The sequence below is a fragment of the Calonectris borealis genome, chromosome 12 (assembly GCF_964195595.1).
Source record: "Calonectris borealis chromosome 12, bCalBor7.hap1.2, whole genome shotgun sequence".
NCBI classification, from domain to species: domain Eukaryota; kingdom Metazoa; phylum Chordata; class Aves; order Procellariiformes; family Procellariidae; genus Calonectris; species Calonectris borealis.
In genome coordinates, this window is record NC_134323.1 from 22,157,259 (window position 1) to 22,179,075 (window position 21,817).

General features: G+C 47.3%; 2 protein-coding genes across 17 annotated transcripts in view; one reads left to right on the plus strand and one right to left on the minus strand.

The window, feature by feature from the left end:
- Window positions 1-17,405, minus strand: part of LOC142087402 (protein CBFA2T3) — a 305,429-nt gene extending 288,024 nt beyond the window's left edge. For 4 of the 16 annotated variants that reach the window (XR_012675443.1, XM_075161626.1, XM_075161617.1 and 1 more), the window contains exon 1: window positions 9,801-10,005. The gene's annotated coding sequence lies outside the window, so the exon portion shown is untranslated. The other 12 variants (XM_075161627.1, XM_075161604.1, XM_075161602.1 and 9 more) reach the window with 8 other exon arrangements.
- LOC142087404 (large ribosomal subunit protein eL13) overlaps window positions 1-21,817 on the plus strand; it is a 192,603-nt gene that overhangs the window by 126,466 nt on the left and 44,320 nt on the right. The gene's annotated exons all lie outside the window — the stretch shown is intronic.

Below are 21,817 nucleotides of genomic sequence, written 5' to 3' on the forward strand. Positions count from 1 at the left end.
CTCAAGTCTTCAGCTTCCAGAATTACGACAAGTGCCTTACAATCACCTCAAATTACATAGCAAGGAGAAACGGTAAAGGAAGCACCTCCTTGATTTACACACGGCATCTCTCCCCTATTGTCTAGGTCCTGGCAAGTTAAGGTCAGAATAAAAAGAGATTCTTTAAAAATACCACATAAATTGAAAGCACCTACAGCTTCCACTGATTATTTTTTTCCCCTTCCATTATAAGCCCTGAACAGGTTTAAGTAGCAGTTGCCATCATTAAAGAAGTTGTTCCCCTCCCATTTTCCATTCTCCTGAAAAATGAACACCCTGGCAGCACCAGGTAACGGCGACGAAGCAGCCGGCTGCTGCAGTCTCACTTAGCTACAGACAGCAGGTCTGGAAAATGGCAAGAGGAGGGCACAGGCCACCTCAGCCACAAAGACTCACCGGAGAGCATTACTAAATAACAGAATAAGGAAGTCGGATGTCTGTCTGTGTACGTTAGTGGTACCCCAGCTCCCCAGGAGCAGCTCGAGGGCTGCAGGTGAAGTAACCGGTTACAGCTGAGCAGGCAGATCTGTCCCTGCTCAGCTGCTGGATCCCCCGCTTCTCCCTTGGGCTGCTTCTGGAGCTTGTCCATAAATCGGCATAACCTGCCAGCCCAGCAGAAAACCTACTCATCTTCCTCTGCCCACTGGTCTCCCATCTCAGAAGGGGCTGAACTGGCTCGTGCGCCCCGGGAAGAGGCAGCGCTCGCCCAGGGAAGGTGGGGAGCCTCCCCCCCCGCAGCAGCGGTGAACCGGCTCTGGCCATGCCATGGCACCACACCTCAAGAAAATCTACAAACACCTAGTGAAAGGGCATATCCTTCCTTCAAACACATCGCCATCCAAACAAACAGCACAGAGGGTGGCAAGGAAAACGCTCAGAGGACAAAAGGACAGGGAGTTAGGATTAAACCCAGTCCCTTGATCCCCGGCCAAATGGCCTACCCATAAGCCCACGCGACTTCCAGAGCCAATTTAAAATCCTGAGTGTGCTATGCTTTAGGTTATAAAATCATATTTAGACACACATTTGAAGTGTTCTTTGCTCTGCTGGTGGCTAAAAACAATTCCTTTGTCATCAAATCTTGCTTCAGCAAGCTGACGTGACGTTTTTAACTCAGGAAATACGATAATTATGGTTCAAGGTAAACAACTACAATTGTGCATCGTAAACAGTTTCTAATTTTAAGCCTGAGTCCCTCTAATGCCATCCACATTTTAAATAAAGTTTCCTTATAAATGGTTTAGGTTGTCTAAGTAGCTTGTGACTGAGCCCTATTGCTGATTAGCATCAACAGCAGGTCTTGGGAAAACACAGGCAGGTGTAGCAGATAAAAGTCTAGCAGATGCAGCAGGTGAGCTCCTGTATCAAAATGAGTCAAGGTAAGCCAAACATGAAAGGAGGAAAATACACTTTGAATCTTAAATAGCTTGAGAGGTAAAAACTGCGTCTCTCTTAGGAACACACAGTAAGCGCTGAGACCAAAGCTACACACGCTTACGCAATGTTTGCTGCAAGTCAGTTTATATCCCAGACCTCAAACGCCCCACTGCAGCTTCCCCAGTGGCACAAACAGCAAGAATTCAAGTTACAACTCGCTGCAGGAATATCAGCTACCAAGTCGTTCAACACAAGGCAGTAAACTCACCTACAGCTATCCGCGCTGTGTCTAAACTAGCCCTTGTGCTACTGCTACCATGAAGTAGTCTCCAAAGCTACCTAGAAACAAAGCCTTACAATAAACAGAAGCATCACTGCTGAGACTTTGTAAGCCAGAAACGCTGAAGCACAACATCTGAATTTGTCTGGAACTACAATGAGGTATTGAGGGCAGCAAGCTGTCTGCCTCCGAGATGAATCATTACACACAGAGGTAGCAATAACTCCAAGTACTGCTTATAGGTGTTGGCCTCGTAGGCTTTCATTCTTCCTCACCCCAAGAAAAAGTAGTACTAAATTACAACCAAATGAATGCAGCTGAATGAGAGATGTAGTAGAGCAAGCGAGATCCAATACAGGCAAAGCATTCTTAAACAGTTGTGCTTAGAAGAGACAGAAGTGGTCAAAACTATTCAAACAGCCAGTTGCGAGAATGCTGCCAGTTCTGCAGAAGACTAAACAGTAAAGACGAATCACGGGGTGAAGCCTGTGCAGCTTGGGAGAGCTTGCTCCTCCAAAACTTTTCATCATTAAACATTTTCAAACAACCCCACCCCATTTCTGCTATTGTTGTCAGAAAGGGAATTCCAACCAGAACAATTATTTCCACCACATTTTTCTGTTGGAAGAAGAAAAATGGTAATACTGCACAGCAGAAATACAATTTATGCAGTAGTTCATCTAGTGACACAAGTCTCCTTCCTAAAGAAAAAAGGATTAACGTGCCTTGAGCCCGTTGTGCAGCAGCACGAATGTATTTTTAGATACAAACACTTGAAGGCAGCAATATGGTGGAAGTCTCCCAGGTTGAAGTTAGCCGTGGGAGGTTAATCTCTCCACACCCTGGAGAGGGCAGTTCATTAAGAGGCTGTTCAGAGCAGAAGGAAACAATTCACCCACTCCCTGAAGAAATCCCTCTTCCCACGACTGCACACAAGGCAGCTCCTCCGAACTCTCCACCGCCCCACATCTCATCCTGATTTGCACCATTTTCTTGGTAACGGCACCATGTCCAGGCTGTGCTAGAAAGCACGCTTCCCTTCCAGATCCCTAGCACAATTAACCGAGTGAAATCCAATGCTGTCTTCAAGGCACGACATGGGACCCAAAGAGGCTCAAAGTCAACCCAAGTGTCCAAGAAAAGGAGGCAGTAGAACAACAGTTTGGCTTTATAATGTTTTATCTGCAATTAACACTTTTTCATGACTTCTGATAAGGTAACGTATTAGCTGTCAGACCAAACCCAAGTGCAAGTAAGTGAACCTTAAAATATTCTCAAAGTGAAGCTTCAGAAAGAGTCAAATACTCTCTGCCACCAAAGCCACTCTGATCTTCTCATCCTAACGAATAAATGTTTAACCCAGTAATCAAGTAAAAGAGTCTATTCAATGAGTCCACAAAAGGTAACTTAGTCACCACATGCATTAGTTTATACCTACAACTGTGCTCACATTGCAATTCATCGAGCAACCATTCAGGACCGCACCTTTGGAAAAAAACACCTCAAAGGTTTGCTGAGATAGCTGCCTCAGGCCTGGGAAGAAATCAAAAAACATAAGCTGTCTCCAAGTTAGCCATCATACGCACCCATTTATATACAGACTACAGGGTCATGTGGGTTTTTTGTTTGTTTTAAACTAGTTAAGCAGACTGCCCAGCTATGCCCAATCAATATAATGACATCCCCTTGACTTGCACCACAGGCTAAACAGCCATCACACACCTCTACCTTCATTCCCATATGAGGCTGTTCCTACGATATTGGAAATACCAACTGAACACCAGCTCAAAAAATTGCTTCCTAACATTTTCTTGTGCTAGTACGTATTTTAATACTTAACTCTCAAATAAAATACTTCCAAATTATAAAGCATTTGGTGTGGAACAGCTGATTTTTGGGTAGCTGAAGTTAAGCAAAAATGGAATAAAATTCAGATAAAATTATGAATTACAGAGAGTAAGTGTTCATTATTTAATAAATTGCCAGCAAGTCTGACTGTCCCATCTGACAGCTTAGAGATGCTTGCATTGTCAGAATGATTCTTCTGCCCCCCTCGAAGAGGCACTTTTGAGTATCCCAAATATGTCACTGAAGAACACAAACTAATGGTCAATTCTGAGCATTTGTGTGACAAAATGTAGAAAAAAAGGAGGAAAAATGCAAAAAGTCTACATGAGACCCAAAAGTCCTGATTACAGCCAAGCCATTTTTCATTCTTTTATTAAAATTAGATTGGCCTTTGACTACGAATCACATCTGCCTCTTGTAAACAGCAAAAGAGCACCAACATCACACAGCGAAAGACACAGAAATACGCAAAGGGGAACAGAGGTGAATAACATCTATTAACGCGGCTACTCCGTATCCACAGCACACACACCACACTGTGCTTATACACCTCAAAAAGTAGTTCATTTATAATAGCTCACAGCTTTCATGGAAATTGTACTTAAATATGGTGTGTAGGTATAAGAAAAATAAAGCTTGATTCAGCCCTGCCTCCCCTCCTTAGCCCTACCTCCTCCAAACACTTTAAAAGGGATGTTATCACTACTTGTTTATACGCCATTACAGGAAAAAAATGCTTGGTTTCTTAATGCTGCATTACAGAACAAAATGTTACTCAATTCTTTCTGTAAAGTACCAAGAAATAACTGTGAGACCATATGCATCTGAATGCATCCACGTGCTGGAGTAATCCGGACTTACGCAACCGACAATTGGCGTAAACCGCGAAGAGCAGGAAAGAAAGGGCCAACATACAAATTTTCTTTAAGACCTAAAACCAAACTAAAAATTCATTTTCAGGAATCCGATTCGGGAGGCAAGTAAAATTCATGTCTTTAAGTTACAATTTAAGGTTTCTGCCATGAAAGTACACAGACAAAAGAGAATCCCATGTGGTTGATTTTCTCTCCTTTAGCTCATCCCATTAAGCAAAAATGAATCGTTTGCCAATTGACGAGTTCAGTTTGAACCGATGCCACCATGATTCTTATCTCGGTAGCTGGAAGGCAGGTCCTTCCAAGGTTTCAACAAGCCATCGACAAAGGCAGAGATCAGCATCCTCCTATTTTCTCAGCGTGTCCTAAAATGTCAGGCATCTGCACACAGATACTCCTGGAGATCACAGAATCATAGAATCGTTTAGGTTGGAAAAGACCTTTAAGATCATCAAGTCCAACCGTTAACCTACCACTGCCATCATGTTGTACTTTACCCTCGAACTCACAGTAAAGAAAAGAAAGCACCCACTCCTACACGCTTACGGGATCCACTACAGCCCCCAGGCCCCCTCAGATGAGGGCAAATCCCACCACCATGCTACCGTGTGTACTGCAACACGGGGTAGTATCTAAAGCCCTAAATCACCTCTGCCTTGGGATGGCCCCGCTACCTTCAGCTGTAAAATCAGCTTCCTACCGCCAGCTGCAGTGGACATATATAACGCTCACATCTGCATTTTCTGAGCCCAGGGGTTCCTGAGTGGAAGTAAATCAAAGGGAAATGTGGGCACAGTTCAGAAGAACAGCAGCCGTGGCATGAGGCAGACATAGACAAGGTAGCCAAAAATGAGAGGCACAAAACAGACCCAAAATCCACAGGCAGGCAGCAAATGTGACTAAAATCCATCCTCACCCCCCTCCTAATCTGCTCTTAGCCAAAAGGAAACATTTTTCCCTTATATGCATGATTAAGTGCTTTGGTATTACTCTGTTAGACAAAGCTCGCTGTTCTTAGGTGCAAAGCTTGGGGTGGAAGAGAAGGGGTTTGCCTGGCTGCAGCCACCACCGGAAAGACACACACACATTATTACAAAAAGCAAGTCAACTTTTTATGCACAGATAAGGATAACAAATGTTTCATTGCTGTGTTTCAAACGTTTAAGAGCTTAAACTGAACCATAGGAAAGAGCGTTACTAGTTAGGCTATTACAGCAAATGAAATGAAAATTGAACATGAAGTCTAACTGACATTAAATTTAAGTAAATATATATCAATTCCACAATCATCGTAATACATAGACAGTTCTTATGACAAAACTTCTGCAGAACAGAAAAGCACCCTTGATAACTCTGAATATTAAGCTGAGGTACCACAGGCGTCTTGCAGTTTATATAAATAAAGTGCCTCCTGCAAATAATCATGGTTCCTTCAGTGAAAACTGCAGCATGATTAACAGAGGTCCATTATAAAGGCAATGCATAACCCAGCTCCTGTGAGTAGTCACTGCCACATCGGACTGCGTTTCTATGGCAACCAGGGAGGAAAATATAAAGCAAATTACAGTTAAATGAAAATTATTCTCCATGACAATATATGTTAATGCAAGAACATTTGCAAGGCCATTCTGGATAAAATGTTTACATTCACACATGTGTTTACAAAAATAAATAAAAGGCAGCCTGTAACAGCTAATGGATCATCCAAAGATAAGGATTATAGTCTTTTTTTTTTCAAGTTTTAACGCATTCAGAATAAAATTCTTCAAGCTAACAGAATAGAAAACAAACCACCTTAAGAAAGGTATCTGCACATTTAGATATAGTATACATTCTTTAAGAAACAGTTTTTCAGAAGATCTAACGTGTACGTTTTTGAATGTTGTGATCCTTTAATTTTCCTGGCTGCAAACAAAGAGCACATTTATACCTCCTCATCCCAGGAGAAAATGTTTTAAACGAGAGGCTAAGTCACTCAGAATATTTATAGAGATCTGACTGAAACTGGAATAGTGACTTATTTTAATCAGCTATAACTTACTTATTGAAAACTGAAAAGTGTTTTATACCTCAGAATTTGTGGCATTGACTCTACAGTAGGAGAGTCTTATACCTCACCACGGCTTAAAAGCAGCACGGGTCAATGAGAACCCGTTGTCAGATACTTTTACAAAAGCCCGCAATTAAGGCTTTAAAAGGTTATCCTACTCTCCCACCATGATCACTTAGCCTAAGCAGTCCTTTTTTTAGGGAACATATTTCAGTTTTTAAATATCTTCTGAAGCACGAGTGAAGTTAATTGGAATGAGGCTCGTTCAAGAGGCAGCCACTTATTTATTTCGTTAACTCACTTGGCTTGTACCCCAAAGAAAAGCCCAAAGAAAGAAAGTAGGTTATAAAGTGACTTACAGTCCCTTTTCCACTCTGAAGCGCCACGTTTTAAGAACGGTTTAAAATACTGCATTGGAAAAAAGCACCCCTCTCAGCCGCGTTTCACGGTTCCCCCTGCCAAGTTCCTTTCCCATGGAAATGGTCTGCCTGTTCCGCGAGTAACACAGGTGCAGGTTTCTTAGGAAGACCCAGAAAGAGCACAAGGCACTTTTTGAACCCGTTTCAGTGAGCTGGGAACACAGAAGACTGCATTCACTCCGCTGGCACATCTGAACTTACTCCGAACACGCTCCCACTGACCTCTGCATCTGTCTCTTGCCTCCACGTACAGAACAATACTTGAATCATGAGGATCATAACTTTTTATGACAGTGGGAAAACTGCAATATTCTCCACAAGTTCACTCCACCCTGTACATAAAACTGCTCATAGGTTCAACCATAAAGCAAACTACCTTCTTTGAAGTTCGACTTAAAGCCCTGCACACGTTATAAAGCTGATCTGAAAAAATGCAGCATATTAACATTTTACATAACCACACTCCTGGAAGGCATCATTCGTTAATCATTTGGTGCGACTGTTGACAAAAGCAAGTTAGGTCAGAAAGTATCTGGGTAACAAAACTCTTCACAGGTGAGCTCAGGTTACCCACAAACACCAAATTCACATACCACCAAATATATTCCAGTCATGCTCCACTTTCCCCGAGAATTGTTTGCTGTAGAGCCCACAGCAGCATTACCGTTATCATTTCAACTTAGTCGCTGATCTCAGCACAACCACGACTCCCTCCACCTTCCTCTCTACAGAGACATGCAGACTATCTCCGTACAACGCAAAGAAAACAGCTACAAACCTTAGACTGGAAAAAAAAATATCTGCAAATCGAACTACAGTAGCAGTTGCTAGGTTCCTTTTAAAACCTTCACTAATTGCTAGGATTGGGTTTCTACTGAAGCTCCTTGCTGCAGTGGTAGAGGGGTTGAGTGTTGTTTTCACAAAAGAACTTCTAAAACCACAGGCTGCATGTCTGCAACAGCAAGTATTTATATTCTGTGCACAAATCAGATTATGTGTACACACACCATCCCCATCAGTCTTCAAGCAGATGAATCCCACCAGGGCAAGCTACCTTTCCGGACACCAGAGCTATCAGGTCAGGTACCTTGCTTTCTGCTGATGTGCACCACATCCTTTTGTGGAGAACTGACTTACTGTGACAAAATGCATCCGCATTAGAAAAGTCATTTTCTCTGTAAATGTAAGCAAATGCACGCTAACATGAAGTAAAATTCTAGAGAAAACCATGCAGCTTGCAGCTTTCGTGTCCTAGCAAACGGCAGGTGGTTCAGGGGAAAGGCAGGCTCCTAGGCGATACTAAGGATGCAACGTTGCCAGCAGACCTCCCATGCACCCTTCTCTGTTGCAAGCTGCATCAAGTCAATTAGCACCAGACGGACAAGATAACGACTCTGAAGAGACTATCAGAAGGATTCTTGTGGATTTCAATTACCTGCACTGCTCCGTAAGAGTAAATTCTGCCTGTGGAAAAGAGCCCCATCGTTCAAATACAGGACGGATCACTAAGACAAAGATTCAAAGAGCTGATCTAACCAGAGACAATAGGTGGTGACAGTGATGCAGAAGAAGTAACGAGCCATTAGTGCTAACCACAACAGGCATGCAACAGCAGACCCAACGCTGCCAGCACCCCAAACTCTCACCCCTGGCAGAAGTCTCCACGCCCTCAGATCCTTCACCTCTAAACGCTACCGCAGCTTCACTCCCATTTTCAAGCACTTTCCTCCCACCATGCAAAAACAAGGCCCAGCTCTTGAGAGGGAGATGAAGATGCAGGATGATCTCAGAGAAAAGGAGAAAGGCAGGAACAGATGGGAGGGAACATCAAAAGGCAGACACGCTAAAATTAGAGACAAGAATCCTGGATGAGGAGGACCAAGGCGAGAGCAGGGAGCCGAGCAGAACCTCCATCAGATGAGGCTCCCGGGAAGGGGGAGGGACAGACAGAAGGGAGAAGAAATATTATGGTGGGTGAAGTAGGGGAAGCTAGCAGACAGAACAGACTGCAGAAGTAAATTCAGCATTTTAAGACTACAACCTGTAGCTTTCTAACTAAGGAGCCCTACTCAGCACACCAGGAAAAAGCCACAAAGTTGACTTCTTGTCTGATCTCGTCTCCCTGGTATGAGGGCTAACTCAAAGGCAATTCAGCTCTCACCACAGAACAAGTTTAACACCCTGGTACCAATGCTGATCATAGGGGAAGGCGATTTAATTCACCACCATCACCCACAACAGAGAGCAGCTCTGAGTAATGCAGGGCACCTCAGATCCCGGTCAGAAAGCCAGAAGGCTTCTGGGCTGCTGGCAAAATGGAGAGCATCAAACAGACCAGAGACCGGACAGCCACTGCGCAGTACCCTGACGTGCACCAAGAGACAGGCTACAGCAAGGAAGGAAACTAGAGAAGATATAGCAGTTACCAGCTACCCTAATTTTCAAAACTAGCATATTCTCACATATCCTTTCTGAGCTGATAGGAGGAAAAAACCACACGAGTTGGAGTCAAAGGTCAACATTCAAGGAGTGCAGGTTTTCATCGTCAAACCTGGCTAGCGCATTCAACTCTTGGACTGCTCAGAAAGGTAAAGTTTTACACACAAAGATAGCCGGGCTTGCTCATCACAGACCCACGATCTAGTTCGGATAAACCTATCTGCCTGTGCGTAGCTGCAAGATGAAACCAAGGAGACAGCTAGCTATGGGAAGCAGCCAAACACTGTAACTAGAGCACCAGCTCACCCAGCGGTATTTAAACAACCATAGCACAGCCATGAGCAGGATGTTTGTTTCCCCACACACACACCCCTTCCCCGCATCTACCTATATCTCTTCCCAGCATCAGCATGGCTAATCTCATCCATCTATCTAAAGATGTAACTACAGCAATACTTTATAAATAGGCTTACATCTTCAGTCCATCCAAGACCTGACGCAACGGCAGAACGACAGTCGGTGCGGCAAGCAGTGTGTGTTGTTACGACAACACTGACATTTCACAATCTGCAACAGCCATCATCGTGCATAATATGGAAAACACCAGACAGAAAGTGTAAAGTCTACCCAAAAGATTACTGCTTTTCATAGGATACGCTCACTGCCAGAGCCAGCAGGATATCAGATCTCTTACCTCCTCCCTGTAGAAGGCAGCTATCAGGAGACCATTCCCAACAGTGAACTTCTTGGAACTTTATCTTGGCTCCTCCTGGACCTAGCCAGCCTGCAGAAAACGCAGCTACTTACTAGTAATTTGGAGCTCCTGGTACAACTTGTTTACACAGAGCAGGTCATAGGATAGGCTGGAAGGTGTAAGCAGGATATAGTTTTTATGGCTCTGAACTCCTGCCCAGATAAGCTGATAACGCCCTGTGCTCAGGGGGAGGGGAGCACTTTCATGTGTGCTTTATTTAAAATGAAGACGCACCATCAACTGCAGTTAAGCATTTTATACTTAATAATGGTGTTTCCATTCACCTTACTCCTTTAAAGCTATCTAATGTATTTTTTAGGAGTTCTTAATTACACGTATTTTCATTTCATACCAAGATATTCAGAGCAGCACAGTATTTATTTTCAAAACCTAGCTCTTCAGCCTCTTGCTGCACAGGCTGTCAAGCCTTCAGGGACAAGCTGCCTCTGGATTGTGGTGAATTTTTTAGAGGGTAACGTTGCCCTTCTTTGCCATGCCAGTGACACAATTTTAGCAGCTTTATGCTGCTCTAAAGGTAAATTATTTTAGAACTTTTCTATACTGCAAAGCTGTCAGTCTCTTAAAAAAAAAAAAGACAGAGCCAGCTTCCTTCAGTGTTTGCCTCTCCTCCCTCCCCTGATCACCCACAGCCATCTAACCACCCCACCGTGACACCCTGCAGACGCCGATGTCCTCAGCTGAGGACCTGAAGCCCTCCACTCAAACAAGGACCACCTGGACATTTTTCTTATACAACGCAAAAGGACAGGAGATGCTTTCTCGCTGCTCCTATGCAAGAAAAACATCAGTTCCCTCAGTACATAGCCGAGACAAAGCTTCTTTTACACATCCTAAAAAGTTTTCTACCCTTTCCATTTTCAAAGCCTGTACATTTTGTTGCTAAAGAAGAAACAGGAATGCATTTTAGTCACATACGAACCCAGTGCTGGCATGAACACTCTTGCACCTACCAGCAGAATTAATATTTCAATGTTTCCACAAAATATCGAATGTTGTAACCTTTGGTTTACTAATACAAACGCAGTGTACAATCAATAGTTTGCTCCTGCCACTGCAATGACTTACAGTGGAAGATTTATTTTAAAAATACTAATCAGGTGAGTTTGGTTTTCTTAGAGACAGGGGAAGAAAAGCTGCCTACAGATTTTTAGAGGATAAATAATTCAATGCATGAATGCCAAGGGCAGTACTGCACACATCCATATGGCAGGGACAACGCAGACAGTAATATATGCTTCACATCACCACCCTGACAGTGCCTTCAACCCTGACCTAGAAAAAAACATCACTTTCTTCTGACTACAACAGCTAATTCACGCTCCGTCATTGCTACTCCGCAACACTAAGGACTACTGCACACTGCTTCTTCACTTTGGGGTAGCATCTCCCAATTCTTCAGCCTTTGCAGACTGCAATTTCACAACGGCTACACCGCAACGAGTAGAACAACTTATGCACATGATGAACTTAAGAAAATGGAAATGAACTAGAAGAGACACAGGTTTCAGAAGTCCTCTTTAGGAGCTCACGCCTTTTCACTACCAAAAGTGAAAGGGGCAGGAAAACCCAGGACGGTTTCTCACACGTGAGGTCTGGCAAGACGCCGGCGGTGCCACGCAGAGAGCAGGCGCGGAGGGAGAGGGGAGGCTGTTCCCGCTGACGGCCGTCACCCATCGTCTGCCCGAGCTCCTGCACAGGGTGCTGCTGAGCTACAGGGCTCCCGCACCGCGCCCCACGGACGCAGGACCACGTCACGTTGAAGGCTGCGACAACGCGGAAGAGGCTGCTCCCTTCCTCTCCTCCACGACACTCATGGCCAGCAAGTTGCAGTCATTTCACATTCCCGAAATTAACTGTACAGACACCACCCTGCCCCACTGTCCTACTTTGGTGGTGATTTGAGAATTTCTCTACATCCCACAGTTTGGGGAAAACATTAAAGAATCAAGAGGAAGAATTCTGGAGCCCAAAATACCTTCTAACGGGATTATTTCCTTTTCTGACCCCAATTACTCCTTCAGTTTATTAAAGAGAACTCATATACGCAGAAATGTTAACACCCTAAAGAGTCACATAAACAGAAAAAAGTCTGAGGGCGCCATTATAAACAGAGTTAATGGAACTCAGTGATTGGAAATGGATCTTGAAAGCTGTCAGATCAAAGCAAGATCTTTCTCGTATAAGGACTGCATTACCCTTGGAGCCACAGAGCTAATACCGTCTATAAAAATATTTTGCTCAAATAAGTTAAGAACAGCAGCGTTTCATCTGTCAAAAGGTGCGAGGCTTTTATGGGATTAGCCATTCCACATACAGCATAAAAATTAGAACAGATTTTTAAAAGCCCTCAGCTCATCTGACGAAGACTACACAGACCAACGTGCGTGCCTGCTTTCTTCACACATGCTACACGCTGAACAGATTTTTCACTGCTATTAGCATTTAAGCTTCTTTTTCTCTTTTTTTTAAATACACTTGTAAAGGATTACAAATTGGCATCACCTATAACTAGCCACAGATGAAGCTAGCACCACCACCCAGACTCAGACAAATTAAGATTTTTAAATACCCAACAGTTGCACAAGAAAATACACCAGGAAACACTAGTTCTCACACGGGAAAGCTTGAAAATTCCAGGTACGGTCGCATACGCTCAAAAACAGCCTCCACGGGCGCTGACAGCTTCCTACTCCCCTTCCCAGCAGGATACCAGAGACAGGATTTTGCCCAAGCACACTTTGTTAAGGCTCTAGCTGCACAAACCCGTACTGTTTAGGATGCTTGTGATTTCAAATAATTGACTACACAAGCCTTCCTTTAACATTTATGCGAGTATTTTTAATGACCGTGCATCAGTGGCATACACATTACATAACACTTGGCTGAGAATCCCGGCGCGCTGCACCCTCAGAAAAAGCAGCTCCGTGCCGCTAATCTCTCTTGCAGGAAAAAGAAAATATTTAAAAGCTGCATACAAATCATTCCTGTAAAGTGTCATGCAGACTGTTTTAAATTAGATGGGGTAAAAATATATGCGAGTTTATCACGAAACACTAAAATCTTTGCTATGGAGACACCAGTTTCTCTCCACAGCCTTTTACAACTGAAATACATACAATTCTCACTCGCAATGGAGGCAGCAGACAAGCCACCTTTACTAGAGCCTCATCAAGGAAATACGATTAGAATAACAACCACCATGTAAATATTTCCAAGTATTATTTGCTTTGCTGTACTGAAAAGCAGTACTACCTGTCACTACTTGCTATGTATCTACCACCATAAAATCTTAATACCAAGGAAGAATTTCAATCCATAAGGCAGACTACCAAGCCTGAAATTCAGGTACTCCGCACAGAGGGAGGAAGCAGGGCTAACCTCGTAAGAAAGCCGTCACTGGGTAATTTTACAAAATGTAATTAACCAGCTCCAGTCCTGTGCATTTCCTTCCTTCGGAGAAGGATTTCTTCACCGAGTAATTAGACCGTCCCATTTAAGACTCAAGTCACCACAGAACATATTTTCCCCAAAACAAAGCCACATGCACATTTAGAGAAGATTCAAGCACTATTTAAAAAAAAAATACTGCCATTTCCTCACAGTAACTTAAAGCTTTTCCTTTTTGCCTTAGTCACTGCGCGGATCTAAAACTAACTGAAACCAATACACTTCCGTGAGAAGCCCCCAAAATCCTGGTTTTATACCCGCACTTGAGACACTTCATTATTATAGAGTATTGCCTTCTTTTAATGTATAGAAAAGCAGGAGGTAAAAAAAAAAAAAATCTTAGTACTTCAAACATATGTCCAAAAGCCACAACATAAAGACAAAGAGTAGAGATTAAACGCTGTAAAGATATACTTGTCAGGAACCTTCCTTTGAAGTATCTACAGGAAACACTGTCATCGTGCAGCCATGTTACAATTACACAGTTAAAATAATCACCACCAGTTGTAAGTAGTCCATCTGGTTTACTGAAAAGGGAACACTGCTGGTACAGTATTGATTAACATGACTAGTCTTCACTGACCCTAGAGAAATACATTTGTCTGCTCTACTGAACAGCAGAAGAAAGCTGCACGACACTGTGACACACTTCATTTTGTTTAGAAGCATTTTTGGGGACTTAGTCAATTAAAACATAAGTAGAAAATATAATAATCCTAACAGGTTGCCTACCACACACGAAGGAAGAAATGAAGCCCAGCGCTTTGCTGGAGGGCTTTTTGGTTTTGTTTTTTTGAGTTTTCTTTCCCCATCCAAAACCAACATTCATATTGGACAATCTGTATGCTTAAGTCTGAGAAAATGCTATTACAACATCATAAAAACAAAAAGCAACACACAAAAAAAATCAATTCACCCTGAGCCACGTTTTTATGAAATGGAGATACGGACAAGATTTCATTTTTAAAAGCAGAAGCAGAACTGAATGGCAAAACCAATTGTGAAACGCTAAATGTAACCTCTCCACTTTCCAGCCTGTCAAAGCAGCGAATGCTTACATGACCAGGGCTCCTACAATTGCTATTTAGAACAGAAATAAGGAAAAAAAAAAATAGCTGCAAACTGCTGAAGTTGGAGGGCAGAAATCGAAGGGCTCGGATGTGCTCCAAACTCCAATGTGTTGTTCGCTGTATGGGCAACTCAGCCTGCTGAATTTCGCAACCCAAACCCTTACCACTTACTCAGACAAGTCTGGAGGTGATGCAAGTCCCAGCTAGCCTAATAACACAGGTTCACAGCAAACTCCACTGAAGCCCAAACCGCCCTTTTCCAGGGAGGACACAGACGAGATGTGCCCTGGCAAGTTTTATACCTTCCTGCGCTACCTCCTTTAGGATTGACAAGTTCTCCTAGAACCAAAGAGACCCGGAGCACCTCTGCATAAAAAAAAAAAGCTGAGCTCCACAAACCCCAGACACACCTAAGCAAGAGCAGACGCCAGGACGGACACGGTAGGGCAGACAGAGCTCTGCTTTGGGGACAGACGCGCGGAGGCCGTGAGGGTAACTGTGCTGTAGGAGCAGCTCGACCAGAGCCCCGAGCGTGCACCCACGCAGGCACAGACCACCCCTCAGAGCCAGATCTTCCACTGACGGAGCGCTTCCCACGGAAAGAAAAGAGGTCACACGGCTTCAGCAGCGACATTTCGCAGGCATAACGAAACGAGGGGCCGAAGAGTTTCCCTGCCCAGACAGAGAAGTCACTGCAGGTCTCGCTCCACTCGCTCCTTCTACCGCACGCCACCACAATCATTTAAAAGTGCTCCAATACGGACCTTTAATCTGCCAGTAAATCCACTCTTTCTTTTTAAGTTAATCAAGTCAAATATTTAGTTCCTGGTAGAGCACACACAAAAGAATGTACCGATGCCATTTGAAAACACGCGAGAGTTAATCTCCTTTTCCCTCTCCATGACTCTATGGAGTGTTTTTCCCCCCCCCAGAAAAAGGAAATAATCGGAGTGATTATATAAAAATGTTCCATTTTACGAACAAACCAGAAAAAAGGAAAAATACATTTAACTCCAAGTTCCTTAAATTTATACAAATTTCAGCATTTCAGGAAAGCACGCAGCCACTACAAAGCATTACATTCACAAGATGTTTTCAGCTAAATATCTTTGCCTACACAGGAGAAAAAAAAAAAAATGGTCTATACCCAATTTCAGAAGCCATCTCAGGAGGGAATTTTGCTTCAAGAGCTGCCTGGAATTTGTTCTCTGCCTATAGGGCCATGTCCCCAGTGGTAAGAGAGTACTTTGTGTACAAAACCAAGAGGGGGGAGGAACCCTTTCCTGCAACTGGATATCAAAACAGATCTCCAGGCTTAGAGTAGAAGCCAATCCGTAAACACACCGACTCTTGTGCCTCAATGAACAGGCCGGTTTTCAATCCGCACGCACACCCCCCTCGCAGGACAGCTGCTCTCTCTGGGAAAGGGCAGAGGGCATCAAGGCTCAGCTCATCCCCGCTCCTTTCCAGGCGAGGGGTGGGGGAGAGACGCGATTTGCCTTTCTAAACACGCAATCAATCTACCGGACTGGGGGAGGTTAATTCTGGACTGCAGAAGTGCAGCTGTTTTGGGTTGGGATTCTTCCCCACACACACACTTTGCTAAGGGGCAAAGGTGTCGAGCAGCCCCTCCCCAGCACACAAAGGCTTCTCCGAGGAGAAAAATACCAAGCAATTTAAAGATTAAACTAGAAAATAAATAAATAAACACAGATCAGCCAGGCTGGCTGGCGGCAGCTCGGTTCAGCTCCATCCTCTGCACACACACACGCAGGGCTAACGCCTACCCAGGGATGATGAAATGGGAAACGGAAATTACCATTTCAGACAACTTTTGGTATTGTTCCTCCCCGCACAGCGCTCACCCCAAAATGTGCGCTCCCCTCCCGCTCCCCCCACCGCACCTCTGCACGCTGCTGTGTTCCACCCCCCCAAAAAACAAAACAGGGTGGACGGGGGGGGAACACCCACGCTGCAGCCTCAACCCAGAGCCCCGTGCTCCTCCCCCCCCGTAATACACCCCACGGCTCCCTACAAGCCTCCGCACCCCTAAATATTTACCACCCCTGAGCTCTCTCTGCAGCCCCCCCACGCTCCCCACACACCAGCCCCCCCCAAACCCTCCTCGCCCCAGCCAACCCTCCCCAGCTTGCTGCAGCCCCTTCCCTCCCCCGTGCCCCCCACCAGGGTCGCTCTCCCCTTCCAGCGACCCCTCCCGGGTCTCCCCCCGCAGCCCCCCAACAGCCCTTTCTCACTCCAAACAGCCCCGATCTCCTTCGCCACCCCCCCAAAACCGTACTTCCTCTTCTCACCCTCGGGACGTCGCTTTCTGCCCCCGACGCGACCCCGTACTGCCCTCTCCCCCCTCCCCGACCGCCATTCCCGGTGCCCCCTCTCTCGGCTCCTCTACCCTCACCCCCCGGCTCCCCCCCAGCCCCCGCCTAGGCCCCTCTCCTCCCCCACCAGGTCGCGGCAGCCCCCTCTCCCGCCTCCCCTCCTCGGGCACGGCCCTCGCCCCCTCCATCGCCCCTTACCGGCGCTCCGGGCTCAGCGGGCCGAGGGCAGCCTCGCGGGGGAGCGAGGCCTGCGGCTCCGCCGGCCCCGCCGCATAGAGGAGGCGGCGGGGGGGGTGGGGAAGGGGCTGCTGCTGCGGCGGCGCTGGCGGCGCTGGGAGGCGGCGGCGGCGGCGGCGGCGCGGGACTAGCGGAGGGGGCGCGGGCAGTGGCGGCGGCGCCTCCCGGCCGCGCGCTCCATGGCCCCGCCGCGCTCGGCCTCGGCCTCGGCTCGCAGCGCTGCCGCCCGCCCGCCCGATCGGCCACCGCTGAGACGCTGCCGCTGATTGGCCCGCCGCCTCGGCGCGCCCCATTGGCGGAACGCGGCCAGCGCCGCCGCGACGTCAGCGCGCCTCCGCGGTGAGGGAGGGCGGGGCAAGGAGAAACGCGGCGCCGCAGCGCCCCCCCCTCCCCGCCGCGCGCGCGAGGGCCGACGGGAGCGGAGAGGCGGGGCCGAGGGGGGGCGGCCGCCATTGGCCGACGTGTCCCGGCGGCGCGGCGGCCCATTGGTGGGCTCTCCAGAGGTCACGAGCGCGGCGGCGTTTCCGGGGCGGGGTCCGCGTGTGCAGCGCCGAGCACCGGGGCGGGCCCCGCGGGGGGGGCGAGTTGGCCCCGCCGCCCCCCCCAGCCCCCGGAGGTACGTGCGGGGCGTGCCGAGGCGCCGCTCCGCCGCCGGCAGCGGTACGGAGCTGCCCGCCGTCCTGCTGCCCGCCGCGGCGGCCTGGGCCTGGGCCCGCGCCCGCCCCGGCCTGCCGAGCGGAGGCGGTAGTCAGTCCCGTGTCCCCCCCGGGAGGGCGGGCGGTGCTCCCCCGCCCCGGCAGAGCCCTTGGAAGGGCGCCCGGCCGGCGCCGCCCTCCCCGTGCGTCTCAAACCCTTCCCGGTCTGCCCCGCGCCCCCGCCGCAGCCCAAGCGCTCCCTCCCCCGCGCCGCCCGGTGCTGCCCCTCGGCTGGGCGAGACGCCGCAAGCGGGGCCTCCCCGGTGTTAGGGGGCGGCGGCCGGTGCCGCGGCTGCTGGCGTTTGCACACCGACACACTCGAAAATCGCTGGCGGGGCAACGTGCCGGCCCGCCGAACGCCGTCGGTGGGTGCTGGGAGCAGGTGTGCTCCCGCTCCTGCGGCGGTGGCTGCTACGGGTCAGGGAGACGGTAAGTTAGACGTTAGCGTGCTGCTCGGCGGGACACCGGGCACTAGCTCGGCACCTTCGCCGGCTGCATCTGCCGCAGCGCTTGAACAGACGCTGCACTACAGATCACTTTGTGGTTTGGGGCCGAATTCCTTAATTACATTCTCATTCCAAGTTCTTGACGCCAAACATTTGCTTTCGCTTTCAGAAGAGGCTGCGTTAATGAGAAACTCCTCTTGGAAGTTATTTACATAAACCATTGTCTCTGTGTCGCTACCACAGTAGGGCAGAGACGGGATCACGCAGGTTAGGTTCTGGACTGGCCCCAAGCGCCCCGGTTGGAGCCGAGGATCCGCCGCAGCGCGGGGGTCGGTGCGGCTCTCGCGCCATCCCTAGGGACGGCTGCCAGGCGCGGCTTCTCCGCCAGGCCCAGGCGATCGCCGCTGTCCGGCGAAGGCGCATCGGAACGGGCTGTGCTCCCTCTCGGCCCTGGGACGGGTCGCTTGCTCCTGACCAGGCTGTGTTCGTTGTGCCTGGTTTTTTTCTTCTGATCCTTTTCCTCTCTCATTTCAAATGCTGATTGTGTAATACCAAGAGGCTTTTGCGCTGTTTTTATTTACAGGGTCTCTTCTAAACAACCAAACCCTTGGCTCTCCAAACGAGGATGGTCGTTCTTGCTGGATAAGCCTCCTGCCTTTGTCCCACTGGGCTTGTGGAAGCAGCAGAAGTACGTGCGGGCGTGTTCGACCGCGCTGCGCAGAGGAGCGGCCACGTGAGGCTCGGTTCCTGTGCTCAAGACAACGCTGCTGGTGCCTCGAACCCCGTCGAGGCTATTGTGTCTCCTCCTGACAGTCGCTGTGCTCCTGCCTGTTACGTTTGTGCCCTCCAGCACTCAGGTAACTCCAAAAGCACTGGTAGATCCTGTTTCTCAAGCACAGCTGCCCGTGCCCGAGCTCAGCACAACCCTTCTGCAGAATAGGAATGCTTGTTGTGTATCTGTATTTCGTACCACGCACCTAGTGCCAGAGCCCCTCCGTGTCATCAAGGTAAACCAAACGCTGCGGTACCCCCCAGGGAAGAATCCTGTTTATGGAGCAGATCCTCACAGCAGGTACAAAATGGGGACACGCGCGCGGCTCCCCGCCCAGACCGGGTGGCCGAGGTGCCCTGGTGTGGGTGGCAGCCGTCTGCACAGCTGCGTCACTGCATTTTGTTTTGATCGCTGAGGATGGGGAACTCTTGAGGCAGCAGGTCTCAAACCATTTCTGTGAGTGACCTCATCAGTAATTGTTCTGGTTTTTTAACCCCCTCTTCCAAGAGTGTGGCCCATAATCGTGATTGCTTTTTTGGCATTTGCAATTCCACTTCGAGTCGCACATTTGGCAGCCTAAAGGATTGTTCTCATGTGCTGAGGCTGCCAGGAGTCCCCCAGGAAGAAAAATCTCTTTGCTGGGCTCAGCAGTGATGAAGGAGTGGCTCAGGAACACGTGTCCAACTTCACTGTTAAATAACAGCATGAGAGAGATTTATTCTGAGCCTGTTAAGCTGGTCCTGTGTTCTACTTAGGCTTAGTCTTTTTATCTCTACCCATCTTCCTCCTCCATAAGACCTACTAAACCAGTCAAAAGAAAGGTTGTTGGGGTTTTTTTGTCCTCCCATTAAGCTTCTTGTCATACTTCACTGAAAACACTGCAAATAAGTGTTTGCCTCTCTGGTGCCTCTGAGTGAGTAGATGAATGGAGAAATATGTTTTTTCGTTTCCTAAATATAGTTGGCTGTAACTGCATCCTTGACAGCCTTGAATGTCATCCAGGTCAAAGATCCAGTGCTTGAGGAAGTTAAATCCTTTCTGTGTTATTCTGACCTTTTTCTATTTGAACGCAATAGTGTGGACTATCAACCTATTTCAGGGAGGGACATGAAAGGTACTTGGTGAAAGAAAGCTAACAGCAGGAGTGTGGGGGGAATGATTTCAGTTGGGGGTTGTTCTGCTCTTTTTCTAGGTGAGACTTCTGTGATGAGGATGCTTAACCTGCTTGGTTTTGTTACCCTGGGATGGCTTTTGCTCCTTGCAACTTAATTGTAATACTTAAGAGAAAAAAAAAACCCTATAATTAATTGTTGAGCACCTTTATCCTTCACTAAAGGTTGTGAGCTCTCAAATCCTAAAATAAAACAAATACTCTGGTGCTGAGGAGGAAAGAGAACATTGCATGAGGGCAGAGAAATTAGGCCACTTGGGGAATGTGCTTTCAGGCCTATTTCTGTCTGTCACAGCAAACTAAAAGGACACTAACTTTGGGGAAAGAGTTCTGTGACCCTTTGGTCCTTGCTCTGTTACTCTTTCCCTGTCTAACTCTGGAGATGGCATCTGCGCGAGCCACTCACCTGCTTTTGCAACCTATGGGTAACCATATTCATCTCACTACTTCAGCTGAGCTCCCTTGAAGCTCTATAGCAACTGTCTCGTGACGGAAGAAACCGTTATGTCAACCATAAGGGCAAAAATACCTGGTCTGTGTTAATGTGGGTGCAGTTCTCTGCTGATTCAGCTCCTATCAGGATGTAAAAATGGGAATCTATTTTTAATAAATTAGACAATGTGTGATTTATGACTATTATGGTCACACATCAGGGTAAATCCTGTGTGAGCAGTCAAGTGCTAGCATCACAGAGGCCAAGAGAATAAAACTTTAGAAGAACTTTGATTAGAAGAACCTTTACTTTAAGCTTGGCTCATGTTTTAGTTAATGTCATCTATTAACATTTTGAAGAGAGATGGTTTTGGCAAACAAAGCAGCCATTTAGAAAGGCAGCCATTTGGAAAGCCAGCAAGGAGTACAGCTGATGCTCTTGGTACTGCAGCAGAAACCTCCCTAACTCTGCCCACAATCTCATTTTTCTTAAATAAAACTACTTTCAAGCCATCCATGTTTTTGTTTTTTGTTCTTGTTAAAGGACAACTCCAGCTTACAGTACGCCCTTCTGCCTGTGATGCCCTTAAGAAATACAAGACTGGGTTTTCGTCTGCTTTATAATAAGGTGGTTGCTCACAGCTCTATGAGATGTGATTAAATAAAAAGGCTAAACTAATGCAACAGCTCACTTGTACTAAATCAGCATTCTTCTGAAGGTTTAACTCCTCGATGCAGCCCACTGTGTAATCAGCCCAGTGAAGCACCAGGACCACTCACTGGGGCCCAGGACAGGCCGAGCCAGCGAACCAGGAACTGATGTAGCTCCCGTGTCACACCATGCCCGTGGCCTGCACAGGCAGCAGTATTTTTGGACCCCTCAAAGCTTTGAGCTGCTTTTGTGGATAGTAAGTCTATTTACATGGTTCCCTGCAGGACCTTATGTCTATGCAGATAGTAAGTCCATGGAGCTTTAGGCCTCCTGCATCCCTGGAGGAGGATGCTTTCTGAGGGTACTGGTCCCCTGCTGCTGGGTAAATGCCTCGTATTGATGTTCTAGGCGTGAACTCATGACAGTCCTGTTCTAATTATTGTTTTTATGATTCCTA